This window comes from Cibotium barometz, chromosome 26, assembly GCF_041138505.1.
Source record: "Cibotium barometz isolate CiBa-2024 chromosome 26, ASM4113850v1, whole genome shotgun sequence".
Lineage (NCBI taxonomy): Eukaryota > Viridiplantae > Streptophyta > Polypodiopsida > Cyatheales > Cibotiaceae > Cibotium > Cibotium barometz.
The window spans coordinates 51,446,832-51,458,541 of record NC_141071.1 but is presented as its reverse complement, the minus strand read 5'-3'; positions in this window follow the sequence as shown (position 1 = coordinate 51,458,541).

The window sequence follows — 11,710 nt, the reverse complement described above, 5'->3', positions numbered from 1 at the left end:
TAAAGAAATCTTATATCAAATATAAGAATTCTCTTGTATTCTATAAATAGATATTAGGATGTGATAAGATGTGTAAGAGAAGTGATAGGATGAGATAAGAGGTAATTGTTCTATGGATAGGAATCAACGGCTGTGCCTCTTGATGGGGAAAAAAGCATTGATCCCAATGATCCAAGTGCAAGTTTCTTCCTTGATCTGACCGAGTATCTTTATAGGTGCAGTCGGATCAACTTGATCAGTAATAATGGTCTTGACTACGTTAGAGTAAAAAGTTATCCTGGTGGAATCGCCCGTGCTTTTCGGGTAAAGGAAGTTTTTCCGGGCTCGGTTTTGGAAAAACCGACGGATTAGTCTCTTGTCCGGATATCCGTGGACAAGGCCCTGGTAGGGACAGGGATCTCACAGTTGGTATCAGAGCAAATTGGCTAATAAAGATCAACTGAGAAACCAAATATGTCAAAAACTTATCAAGAAGCACAAAAAGGTTATAATTGTGTGATATAATTCATACAATTTGATATTCAAATTGAAAATTCGTAAGTTAGTAATTGGGTCTTCAGATGGAAGTACCGCAATTGTATGGAACCCTGACTTGCTTGAGGCCTAGACATGATGGTATTCACCTTATAGTTCCAAGTATCATGATGACTACCCGTATATACCGAGGGTATAACTGCAGCTCTTTACTGTTGAAAGAACGGTAGAGGGAGAGGAGACACACATACAGGAGCAAACCCTAATGTATATTGCAAACCCTAACCATAGAGGGAAGCCATCTCCCTTCTCACAAAATGCATAATGCCATAATCCATAATACACACAACACACTATGAGTTGTGTCCACACTCTACTAACCCTAGCTAATGTCCACACACTATGACCAGCTGGACACGCGATCATTTATGTCTCACACATGTTCCTACCTAACATGCCAGCACATAACATAGCTGGCTCACTGACATCGAGCTTGAATCTCAACAGCCCCTCTCAAGCTCATGATGTACTACCCATGAAGATGTAGATGAGCTTGGGATATCAAGACTCTCAACACTCCCCCTCAAGCTCATCCCATGTACTCCCAACATAGTACAGAAGTACTCAAACTTTTCCCTACTAAGTGGCTTTGTAAAGATATCTGCCACCTGCTCATCAGTCTTCACATACTGAAGATCAACTGTACCATCCACCTTGACAAAGTGATAATGGACCTCTATGTGTTTGGTCCTCACATGAAACACTGGATTCTTGGCCAACTGTATACTGCTCATGTTGTCAGAATTAATGACAACTTTGCCATCAATAGGCTCTCCCAAGTCTGCCAAGAGATTCTTTAACCATACAACTTCACAAGTAGCAATGGCTGCACCCCTGTATTCAGCCTCTATACTAGATAAAGCAACTGTAGGTTGCTTTTTGCTACTCCAACTCACCACGGCACTTCCAAGTGTAAAAGCATAACCACTAGTAGACCTCCTGTCATATGAGCTACTTGCCCAATCAGTATCTGTGTAGCCATGTATGTCAAAGCTTTTACCACTCTCATAAAGTAGACCATAATGTGCAGTGGTCTTCACATATCGCATGATGCGTCTCACTGCATCCAACTGTGGTTTCCTGGGGCTCAACATAAACTGGCTTACTAGCCCCACAACATAACTCAAATCCGAGCATGATAGTCATATAAATGAGACTACCAACCATCTTTATGTACATAGATGGATCATCTAACTCATCACCATAATCAGCCCGCCGCAACTTCACATTTTGCTCCAAAGGTGTACTCATAGGCTTACACCCTATCATGCCATACTTTGCCAACATATCCAATGCATATTGGCGCTGTACTAACCATGTACCTGCATGATCTTTGACCACTTTAATTCCAAGGAAGTATCTCAACTCACCAAGATCTTTCATGTCAAATTGCCCACTCAAAGCTTTCTTGACATGCATCACATCTGCACCATGATCACCTATGATAATCAAGTCATCCACATAGATGATGAGTAAAACAATCCCATGCTCTGTCTTCTTCACATAGAGTGAAGAATCTGCTGTAGAAATCTGAAAACCAAGTGAGATAAGATATCTGCTCATCTTATCACTCCAAGCACGAGGTGCTTGCTTCAGACCATACAATGCCTTTTTCAATCTGCATACATGAGTGGGAAATCTTGGGTGTACATACCCTTCTGGCTGTGCCATATACACTTCCTCTTGTAGATCTCCATTTAGAAATGCATTCTTGACATCCATTTGATGCATTTCCCAGCCATTAGCTACAGCCATAGCAATGACTGCTCTCACTGTGCCCATCTTAGCCACTGGACTAAACGTTTCATCATAGTCCAAACCTTGGGTTTGTGCATAACCCTTAGCTACCAATCTTGCTTTATGTCTCTCAATAGAACCATCAGATTTGCACTTTACTTTGTAAACCCATTTACATCCAATGACATTTTTGTCCTTTGGTAATGCAACCAAGTCCCATGTATCATTATGGACCAATGCGTCCCTCTCAACATCCATTGCTTTCTCCCATACATGCTTTCCAACAGCTTCTGTATAGCATGTAGGCTCCACATGCTTCACCATAGATGTCACATATGCATAATGCATAGCAAAATCTCGATATGTCAATCTATCAACTGGATATCTGATTCTCTGGGATCTCCGCAATGCATGCGGGTCACTCTATACACTTGTAACTCTAGCATGTGGTGGCACATATCTATCTTGCCTAGCACCAGATGTGTGTAAAACAGGTATGCCAAGCTCCTCATCCAAACTCTCTGAACTGGACGACTCATAACCTGTGATTCCAATTCCTTCGACCTTCTTCTTTCCTTTATCCATAGCACTACTCCCACCAGTGCTCACACTCTCATGCCTCAAACGTCCTGACCATGGACGTACACTGCTACTCTCAGCCTCTGCTGCTGGCCCAGACATAGTAGTAGAACTAGAACTTGCTTGTGGCAAGTTTACAGGCACATCTGCTTCAAGTGACTCAATGACACCCTCATCTTTTGCTTTGTACCAACTTGCAAGCTCATCAAACACCACATCTCGTGAGATGACCACTTGTCTAGTTTGTGGATTATAACATTTGTATGCCTTTCGATCTTGTGCATATCCAACAAACACACATTTCTCTGCCTTAGGATCCAACTTTCTTCTTCTTTCATCAGGCACATGTACATAAGCTATGCATCCAAAAACTTTGAGGTGTCCAATGTCTGGCCTGTAACCTGTAAGCCGCATCTCTGGCATACTTCCATGAATGGCTGCTGTAGGTGTTTTGTTCAATATATGCACTGCAGTAGCACATGCTTCTGCCCAATAGTAATCTGGCATGCTCTTTTCATTGAGCATCGCCCTAGCCACTTCACATATGACTCTATTCTTTCTCTCAGCCACACCATTCTGCTGAGGTGTATACCTGCAAGTCAATTGTCTTCTTATTCCATGCTTCCTCAAGAAATGCTCAAAAGCCTTTGAGGTGTATTCACCACCTCCATCTGTTCTCAAATATTTAATCCAACAACCATATTGCTTTTCTGCAAAAGCTTTGAAATCCATGAACTTTTCCAACACTTCACTCTTCTCTCTGAGAAAGTATATCCATGTCATCCTGCTGAAATCATCTATGAATGTCACATAATATAAACTGCCTTTGATAGATGGGTTTTGTGCAGGACCCCATACATCACTATGTATGATCTCAAGTGGCCTGCTACTCATATTTCCTTCTCTAGGAAACCTCAACCTTGCCTGCTTTCCAAACTAACAGGCTTCACAAACATGCATATTCCCATCATACTTAAATCTGGGCAGCCCACTAACAATGCCTCTTGCCTGCATGTTCTTCAATCTTTGTATATTGACATGTCCAATCCTCTTATGCCGCACATCAATGTCCTGTACCACATTTCTGCTCTTAGAAAACATGGCTGATTTTAACTCAAGAATTCCAGCATCCAGCTTGAACAACCTGCCTTCTTTCTTTCCTTTAGACTCTACATCCATGTTTGAAGTCCTCAACGAAGCAACCATGCTCGTTGAAACGAACCTGTAATCCCTGTTCCACCATTTGACCAACTGCTGAGGCCAAGCTCTTTGTGATAGAAGGCACGTACAATACATCAGACATAGATTTTGTTTGACCATTGTGCATAACCAATGGTACACTTCCAACATGTGTAATGGCATGCTGAGTATCATCTCCTGTTTCCACATAGCCTTTCACATCCATAGGCTTCATATGCTCAAACCATTCACCATGACACGTCATATGGTTTGATGCTCCAGAATCCATATACCAAGTATCATCATTCTCAACATTTGTCATCATCGATCCAACAACATGTTTCATGGCAAACAAGTGATTTGTAGTGCCATCATTACTGCTTGATGCATAATTTCCACCACCATGTTGTGCATAATTTCCACCATAATGACCACCACGTTGTGCTCTACCCCCTCTCAAATCATTCTGTTTGCGAAAACAATCTCTCACCATATGACCATATTTCCCACAATAATGGCATTCAACATCTTGCATAGATGTCTGTTGGCCTTCACAACGTCCTCTACCTCGAGGATTACCTCTGCCTCTTTGAGGGGTATATCCACGACCACCTCGAGTACCATATGAAGGCTGAAAATTCTGTTGTGATAACCTGTCCTGCCATCCACGACCATTACCACCACGTCCACGTGATGTGAATCTCCCCTTGCCTCTAAAACCTCTCTGCGAATAGAAAGCCTGATTTCTGCCATTATCATCATGGCTAGAAGATGCATCCAGAAATGAATCACTGAGTTTGATTTCCTCAACAAGCAAGAGGGAAACCAACTCATCAAAGTCTGGTAAACCTGTACTCCTCACTGAGATAGATGTATCAAAAGATTTATATTCCTTGCCAAGACCACGCAAGGTAATATCCACCAAATCATCATCAGGCATGGGGGCATTTATTGTGGCCAATGCATCTGCAAACTTCTTGATTTCTTGCACATAATCATGTATGCTCCTTTTATTCCTTTTCACATTGTGTATCTGCTGTCGCAACTGAGACTTGCGAGCACTCATATCTGTATCAAACATCTTTACCAAAGTATCCCATGCATCTTTGGGATTCTCAGCATCCTGTATGTGTATGAGCATAGCATCAGAAATACATATAGACAGATAATGCAGCACTTTGAATGCTCTCTCTGACCATTGCTTATGAGCAATAACCTGCTGCTGTGTAGGTTGTCGAGGTAGCTCTGGCTCTGGCTCAGCACCTGTAATGAGATTCCAAAAACCTTTTCCCTTCAAGAAACTTTTTATCCTGTACTTCCATGCTTGGAAGTTCTTCCTATCTAGCTTTTCACCAACAATCTGTACTGGATTATCCGACATGTTTGCTCAATGCAAAAACACCTTACGTACACTTCCAAATCTGTAACCAAGCCTTCCTTAGCTCAACCACACTCCAATGAGTGTTCCAGGTACTCCAAAGTAACCACCAATCTTCAAATTTGATGTAGAAAATCAACCTGTATGCATCCAAGATGAACTGACTCAAGCAGTTTGAGATACCCTGATTTGATGGGCCTTCCAAGGCTCCAAATCACAATGTAGTGGTGCAATCAAGTATGGGCAACTTGCATTGACACCTAAACAACCTCAATGTAGAGTGTCAACACCATCTGACATGTGTACATATCAATTTTTGAAAACCCCTTTCTCTGTTTTGGGAAAAAAACCAAAAAAACCAGTAGTAAAATGGCTCTAATTTCTTCAATATTTGTCCAAATTGAGCAACCAGGAATTCATTAGCTTAGCAATAGTGTCCACTAACTCCATGTAAGAGGAATTTGTCCAATTGTATAAGACCAAAGATTAATTGCTATATTAAAATTGCTCTGTTTCTCTGTAACCAGTGGATAGCATGTTTAATCAGCTCATTCCCAGCTCAATTAAGCATAATTGACCAAACAAATCACATAGCCCTCTTATCCAAAGTGTATAGCAACCAATTGATAAAGCAATTGTGAAATATACCAATCAACCAATGAGTAATTGATCTCCTCGCTTCAAAATTGTCAAAACTCTGCCCTGTTTCTCTGTTTTGGCTGTGCCGCCTGTTGTAGGAGCCTTTGGGAGTGTTTATACTATTAATTGATGATGTCTACAAGTGCCCAAGACACCTAGGTATGTGTGAAACTAATCAATGGTTTGATTTTTGCTAAAAACACGCTCCAAATGCATCAAATCTTCACCTCCTTTTCTCTGTTTTGTGAGAGCTCAAAAAACTAGTAATTTCACTCATTCAAATGCATGTAACTTGCTCCAAAATCACAGTAGGGCTTGCATAGGAGTTTCCAATACATCTCTCATTGTTAGATACATATTTGTTTTGCCAAATTTACATGTATTTCCACCATACATCACTGTTGCCAAGCTTTAATGGAAAGCTTTCAAAAACCAAAATTTTGCTTTGCTTTGAGTTGCTGTAAATTGCTTTGTTTTTGCCTGTATCACCTGCAATCCGCTCAAGGATGTTTAGAAGACCTTACCCAGTAGGCCAAGCTCTCAGATCTGATAGTAAGCTTCATAGCTTCAATGGCAAGCTTCACAGCTTCTCTTCACAGCTTCTTCTTCTCCCTCTTCTCTCACTCACTCATAAACCCTAATAAACAGCACAAGGCTGTGATACCATGTTGAAAGAACGGTAGAGGGAGAGGAGACACACACACAGGAGTAAACCCTAATGTATATTGCAAACCCTAACCAGAGAGGGAAGCCATCTCCCTTCTCACACAATGCATAATGCCATAATCCATAATATGTTGAGATTCAAGCTCGATGTCAGTGTGAGCCAGCTATGCTATGTGCTGGCAGATTAGGTAGGAACATGTGTGAGACATAAATGACCGCGTGTCCAGCTGGTCATAGTGTTTGGACATTAGCTAGGGTTAGTAGAGTGTGGACACAACTCATTGTGTGTTGTGTGGATTATGGATTAGTGCATTATGCTTTGTGTGAGAGTGGACATGGCTTCCCTCTATGGTTAGGGTTTGCAATATACATTAGGGTTTGCTCCTGTGTGTGTGTCTCCTCCCCCTCTACCGTTCTTTCAACATGGTATCAGAGCCTTGTGCTGTTTATTAGGGTTTATGAGTGAGTGAAGAGAAGAGGGAGAAGAAGCTATGAAGCTTGCCATTGGAGCTGTGAAGCTTGGAGCACCCCGAATCTTATCAGATCTGAAAGCTTGGCCTACCGGGTAAGGTCTTCTAAACATCCTTGAGCGGATTGCAGGTGAAACAGGCAAAAGCAAAGCAAAATAGAGCAAATCAAAGCAAAGAAAAATTTTGATTTTTGAAGCTTTCCATTAAAGCTTGAAAGCATTGATGTATAGTGGAAATACAAGTGATTCTGGCAAAAGACATATGTATTTGACAAAGAGGGATGTAATGGCAACTCTTATGCAATCCCTATTGTGATTTTGGAGCATTTTGGAAGCATTTGAATGTGTGAAAATTCTGGTTTTGTGAGCTCTTACAAAACAGAGAGAAGGAAGCCCAAAATTGAAGCATTTGGAGCACATTTTTGGTAAAAATCAAAGCATTGATGGGTCACACACATGCCTAGGTGTCTTGGGGACTTAAAACCATCTTCAATTAGCATCACAAACCCTCCTAAACCCCTCTACAGCAGGCGGCGTAGCCCATACAGAGGAAACAGGGTAGATTTCTGGTTTTTTGACTACGAGGAGGTCAATTACTCATTGGATGCTTTAGAAATTGGATGCTTTACACTTTGGAGAAGAGGGCTATGTGATTTGTTTGGTCAATGATGCTTAATTGAGCTGGGAATGAGCTGATTAAAACAGGCTGTCCACTGGTTGCAGAGAAACAGAGCATTTTAATTGAGCAATTAATCTTTGGTCTTTTACAATTGGACAAATTCCTCTTACATGGAGTTGATGGACACTAATGCTAAGCTAATGAATGCCTGGTTGCTCAATTTGGACAAATATTGAAGGAATTAGAGCAAATTTCCTACTGGTTTTTCTGGTTTTTCCCAAAACAGAGAAAGGGGTTTTCAAAAATTGATATGTACACATGTCAATAGTGTTGATACTCAACATTGAGGTTAATTAGGTGTCAAAGCAAGTTGCCCATACTTGATTTCACCATTACATTGCGATTTGGAGCCGTGGAAGCGCATCAAAGCAGGCTATCTCGGACTGCGTGAGTCAGTTCATCTTGGATGATTACAGGTTGATTTTCTACATCAAATTTGGAGTTTGTTGGCTATCTTGGAGTATCTGGAACACTCATTGGAGTGTGGTTGAGCTGAGGAAGGCTCGGTTTCAGATTTGGAGTTGTGCGGAAGGTGCACATTGAAAGGTTGAGCAGACATGTCGAACAATCCAGTTCAGATTGTTGGTGAGAAGCTGGATAGGAAGAACTTCCAGGCATGGAAGTACAGGATAAAGAGTTTCTTGAAAGGAAAAGGATTTTGGAATCTCATTACAGGTGCTGAGCCAGAGCCTGAGCTACCTCGGCAAGCTACATAGCAGCAGCTTATTGCTCATAAGCAATGGTCAGAGAGAGCATTCAAAGTGCTGCATTATTTGTCTATATGCATTTCTGATGCTATGCTCATACACATTCAGGATGCTAAGAATCCCAAAGATGCATGGGATACTTTGGTCAAGATGTTTGATACAGATACGAGTGCTCGTAAGTCTCAGTTGCGACAGCAGATACACAATGTGAAAAGGAATAAAAGGAGCATACATGATTATGTGCAAGAAATCAAGAAGTTTGCAGATGCATTGGCCACAATAAATGCCCCCATGCCTGATGATGATTTGGTGGATATTACCTTGCGTGGTCTTGGCAAGGAATACAAATCATTTGATACATCTATCTCAGTGAGGAGTACAGGTTTACCCGACTTCGATGAGTTGGTTTCACTCTTGTTAGTTGAGGAAATCAAGCTCAGTGATTCATTTCTGGATGCATCTACTAGCCATGATGATGGCAGAAATCAGGCTTTCTACTCGCAGAGAGGTTTTAGAGGCAGGGGGAGATTCGCATCACGTGGACGTGGTGGTAATGGTCGTGGATGGCAGGATAGGCCTCCACAACAGAATTTTCAGCCTTCATATGGTGCTCGAGGTGGTCATGGATATGCACCTCAGCGAGGCCTCAAAAGCGTTTGAGCATTTCTTGAGGAAGCATGGAATAAGAAGACAGTTGACTTGCAGGTATACACCTCAGCAGAATGGTGTGGCTGAGAGAAAGAATAGAGTCATATGTGAAGTGGCAAGGGAAATGCTTAATGAAAAGAGCATGCCAGATTACTATTGGGCAGAAGCATGTGCTACTGCAGTGTATATTCTGAACAAAACACCTACAGCAGCCATTCATGGAAGCACGCCAGACATGCAGCTTACAGGTTACAGGCCAGACATTGGACATCTTAAAGTTTTCGGATGCATAGCTTATGTACATGTGCCTGATGAAAGAAGAAGGAAGTTGGATCCTAAGGCAGAGAAATGTGTATTTGTTGGATATGCACAGGATCGAAAGGCATACAAATGTTATAACCCTCAAACTAGACAAGTGGTCATCTCACGAGATGTGGTGTTTGATGAGCTTGCTAGTTGGTACAAAGCAAAAGATGAGGGAGTCATTGAGTCACTTGAGGCTGATGTGCCTGTGAACTTGCCACCACAAGCAAGTTCTAGTTCTACTACTATGTCTGGGCCAGCAGCAGAAGCTGAGAGTAGCAGTGTACATCCATGGTCAGGACGTTTGAGGCATGAGAGTGTGAGCACTGGGAGTAGTGCTATGGATAAAGGAAAGAAGAAGGTCGAAGGAATTGGAATCACAGGTTATGAATCATCTAGTTCAGAGAGTTTGGATGAGGAGCTTGGCATACCTGCTTTACGCACACCTGGTGCTAGGCAGGACAGATATGTGCCACCACATGCTAGAGTTACAGGTGTACAGAGTGACCCGCATGCATTGTGGAGATCCCAGAGGGTCTAAAGCAAGCACCACGTGCTTGGAGTGATAAGATGAGAAGATATCTTATCTCACTTGGTTTTCAGATTTCTACAGCAGATTCTTCACTCTATGTGAAGAAGACACAGCATGGGATTGTGTTACTCGTCATCTATGTGGATGATTTGATTATCACAGGTGATCATGGTGCAGATGTGATGCATGTCAAGAAAGCTTTGAGTGGGCAATTTGACATGAAAGATCTTGGTGAGTTGAGATACTTCCTTGGAATTGAAGTGGTGAAAGATCATGCAGGTACTTGGTTAGTACAGCGCCAATATGCATTGGATATGTTGGCAAAGTATGGCATGACAGGGTGTAAGCCTATGAGTACACCATTGGAGCAAAATGTGAAGTTGCGGGCTGATTATGGCGAGGAATTGGATGATCCTTCTATGTACAGGAAGATGGTTGGTAGTCTCATATACATGACTATCACACGCCCGGATTTGAGTTATGCGGTGGGGCTAGTGAGCCAGTTTATGCAGAGCCCCAGGAAACCACATTTGGATGCAGTGAGACGCATCATGAGATATGTGAAGACCACAACACATTATGGTTTATTTTATGAGAGTGGTAAAAGCTTGGACATACATGGCTACACAGATGCTGATTGGGCAGATAGCGCATATGACAGGAGGTCTACTAGTGGATATGCTTTTACACTTGGAAGTGCTGTGGTGAGTTGGAGTAGCAAAAAGCAACCTACAGTTGCTTTATCCAGTACAGAGGCTGAGTACAGAGGTGCAATCATTGCTACTTGTTTGTGAGGCTATATGGTTAAAGAGTCTCTTGGCAGATTTATGTGAGCCTCTTGATGGCAAAGTTGTCATTCATTGTGACAACATGAGCAGTATACAGTTGGCAAAGAATCCAGTGTTTCATGCGAGGACCAAACACATAGAGGTCCATTATCACTTTGTCAGAGAGAAGGTGCTGGATGGTTCAGTTGATCTTCAGTATGTGAAGACTGATGAGCAGGTGGCTGATATCTTTACGAAGCCACTTAGCAGGGAGAAGTTTGAGTACTTCCGGACTATGTTGGGAGTACATGGGATGAGCTTGAGGGGGAGTGTTGAGAGTTTTGATATCCCAAGCTCATCTACATCTTCATCGGTAGTACATCATGAGCTTGAGAGGGGATTCAAGCTCGATGTCAGTGTGAGCCAGCTATGCTATGTGCTGGCAGATTAGGTAGGAACATGTGTGAGACATAAATGACCGCGTGTCCAGCTGGTCATAGTGTGTGGACATTAGCTAGGGTTAGTAGAGTGTGGACACAACTCATTGTGTGTTGTGTGGATTATGGATTAGTGCATTATGCTTTGTGTGAGAGTGGACATGGCTTCCCTCTATGGTTAGGGTTTGCAATATACATTAGGGTTTGCTCCTGTGTGTTTGTCTCCTCCCCCTCTACCGTTCTTTCAACATAATACACACAACACACTATGAGTTGTGTCCACACTCTACTAACCCTAGCTAATGTCCACACACTATGACCAGTTGGACACGCGGTCATTTATGTCTCACACATGTTCCTACCTAACATGCTAGCACATAGCATAGCTGGTTCATTGACATCGAGCTTGAATCTCAACATTTACCAGCAATATATACGAGTAAATCTAAGACTTGA